Source organism: Castor canadensis, chromosome 4 (assembly GCF_047511655.1).
Source record: "Castor canadensis chromosome 4, mCasCan1.hap1v2, whole genome shotgun sequence".
Classification (NCBI taxonomy): domain Eukaryota; kingdom Metazoa; phylum Chordata; class Mammalia; order Rodentia; family Castoridae; genus Castor; species Castor canadensis.
In genome coordinates, this window is record NC_133389.1 from 12,988,422 (window position 1) to 12,991,755 (window position 3,334).

A 3,334-nucleotide genomic window follows, 5' to 3' on the forward strand; every position below is an offset into this window, starting at 1 on the left:
ACTGTGGATATTGGACATTGTAGCTTCTGAAGAGATTATGTACCAATTCATTAACCCAGCTGACAAACTCTTCCAATGCCTTGACCTTCCTCTGGATGGTGTGGTTATTTTGAATTCCCTCCAGCATCTTGATCAAACTTCAAAAGTTTTCAGCTCCAGAGCTTTGCAGCAAGCATGTACTGGGACTAGTTGGTCAGGTCAAAGTTCTCCACATCCTTTTCCACATATTTTGACAGAAAGACAGCAAGTGACCAGGTAATTAATTCCTTGATCATACCTACTGGCAGCATATTGAATGATGCAAATAAATAGAATTCACTCAAACATGTGATGTTCAAGTGGTTGTTAGAACAATGGAATGAGAGGATTCGTCCTTGGAATGTCATTGTGAATCTGTCTTAGGTCCTGGTGATGTTATTCAGTTTTATTTATTTATTTATGTTTATTCATTTATTCACATGTGCATACATTGTTGGGGTCATTTCTCCCCCTGTTCCCCACCCTCACCCTCTCCCTCCTACCCCCCCTTGCTTCCAGGCAGAACCTGTTCTGCCTTTATCTTTAATTTTGTTGAAGAGAAGACATAAGCAATGATAAGAAAGACAAAGCGTTTTTGCTAGTTGAGGTAAGGACAGCTATACAGAGAGATTCCTAGCATTGCTTCCATGCACAAGTGTATTACAACCCGAATTGATTCATCTCTAACTGACCTTTTCACTTGTTCCTGATCCCCTTCTCATGTTGCCCTCTGTCGCTTTAAGGTTTCTGTATTAGTTCCTCTGGAGTGGGGACATCAAACGCTTTCATGTTTTGGGTTTTCTACCTATTCCCATATCACTCCTATGTGCTGTCCCTTTGTCATGTGACCCAAGTCCAACAACATTGCTGCATTTGCCCTACATCTAAAGTCCTCATATGAGGGAGAACATACGATTTTTGGTCTTCTGAGCCTGGCTAACCTCGCTCAGAATGATGTTCTCCAGTTCCATCCATTTACTTATGAATGATAAGATTTGATTTTTCTTTTAGAGTATTAATACTGTTCAGTGAAGCAAAATACTCCTCCTGTTTCTATTGCAGGGTCAACTTCCTCCTGTCAGGGTTTGCTGGAAGGCAGTCCAACAGACGTCTCCAGGCTGTAGGAAATGTCCCTGAGATCGCTTCATCAGCTATATTTCCTCAGTTCATTTAGATCATTGTAGTGACTGAATAGAAGGTGATGGAATTTTTCTAGATGGGTTTTCTCCCAGACTGCCATTGGCAGTACCCAGAAGCATTCTGGTCTGAAATCTGGGCAGGCAAGGAGGGGGTTGTTGGGCAAAGAGGGAGTGGCTGTTGTTTGTGGAGTGTGTTCCTCAGGCTTGTGTCACCAGAGTTTGTGGCAGGTGGGCATCATGTTCGACATTACGGACCTTGCAGTTGGAAGGAAGAGATGCTGTTGATTGGGATTGTTCTGGCTTTATCTTCAGTTTACTGTGGTTTTCCAGGACTTGGGCTGTGGTTGCCAAGGCATCTTTTGAGTTCAGAGTTTGGAAAGAAGGTGAGGAAAAGTCCTCTTCCTTTTCATTGTACCTGTCCCAAACATTAATGGTATTCCAGGCAAACATATTAAAATGGAAGGCCTTATTCTTTCGAGGAATAGTGTTGACTTTTCAACATCCTTTAATGAAGTTTTTGGTGACTCATAGGGTTCAGAGGAGGGTGCTGGGCTCAATACAGAGGATGGATGCCCCAACAGCTTGGAGCTGCTCCTCATCCAAAATTGCTGGCTCTTCTCCACTGCCATATTTTTAGCAGTGAAGGCAAACTGATGACACCAAAACGAGTTAGAAAGCAAGGGATAAGCTAACCCACAGGAGATGGATATTGAATAGTATATTTTAAGTGGGTGAATTTTATGGTATTTTAGTTACAGTTAAAAAAATTTAAAAAACCCAGCATAGTGAAAAGTTCTAATGGATCATATGAGCCAACCTTCAATTGGAATGGCTGATGTATAAGTCTGTCTCAGAAAGGGAACATCCAACATGGTAGAGAAGTGTGCTGGATCTTTATGGGGCTCTTCAACCACATTCACACATCTGTCTCTTTGGAGTTAATAGAGGCACCATAGGAAAATGAGGCTCAGAAACAACAAAAACTAAAGAATCTGCCATGAATTGAATTCATGTTAAGATACTATCCCTCAGTCTGTCAGAATGTGACTGTGTTTGAAGACAGGGTCTTGGAAGAGGGAGTTAAGTTAAAATGAGGTAGTAGGGTAGACCTAGTTTGATATGATTAGATTCAATATAAGAAGTAGAGGTGAGGAAACAGCGACACAGGAAAAGAACCATCAGAGCACACAGAGCATAAGCTGGAATCAATACCAAGGGACAACAAAGTATGGCAATAGAAGACAAGTATGAAATTATGAAGCTCACTGTCATCAAATGTCGTATGAACTCTGAATACCCTCAATCTACTAAAAAGTAATTCTTGCCATGCTGGATGAAAAAAATCAATATTTAACTATTTTATATTTAAAATGATATATGCTCCATGAGAAATGTGTTCAAGTATTAAGAAGCACATAGGTAGATTATGAGGCATGATGGCTTAAGCCTGTAATTTTAGCAATCCAGAGCCTGAGGCAGGAAGATCATGAGTTCCAGGCCAACCTGGTTAAGCCTGTGTTTCAAACAAAAAACAAAGCAAACAAAAACAAACATCAAAAAAGAAGCAACTGGATTAAGAGAAATATTATAGGAAATAATGTATGATATTAACACTATTCCACTAATACCTGGAAGAGCTATAATAACATAAATTTACAGAGATTTCAGAATGAAGGATATTGTTAGGCTTAAAGAAAATCATTTCCTAAAAGTTTCAATTCATCAAAGAGACATTCTAATCTTAAATGCCCTGCACTTAATAGAAAAGCTGCAAAAATATATGAAGCAAGAACAGAGAGGACTAAAAACGAACTGTATGCAAACAAATAACTAAATCCGTAACTTTCTATGAGTCTAAAATGATCCTTTTTTTTGGAAAAAACGAGGCATTATAAAGAGTTTTGATATTATATTCAAAGAAGTTATTATTATTTTCCCTCAATATAATGAAAAATAAAATGTAGACTTACATCACTAGTGAGATAATTAGCATATTATATTTTCCATATCTCTATTTCAATCTGCTTTTAATTTTTTGAAGCAGTATGAAAAAGATATCATAAATAACATTATTTAACATAAATAACATAAATTAGGATATTATTTAACATAAATTTGTCTTATACAGTAAGACAAATGTCTCCTTTTAGTTAACCATTTCTTTTATTTTCTTTCTA

At 37.9% G+C, this 3,334-nt stretch overlaps 1 pseudogene; it reads right to left on the reverse strand.

The window, feature by feature from the left end:
- Positions 1-993: 993 nt before the first annotated feature.
- Positions 994-1,786, reverse strand: LOC109697077 (TBC1 domain family member 22B-like; annotated as a pseudogene).
- Between the last annotated feature and the right edge of the window lie 1,548 nt (positions 1,787-3,334).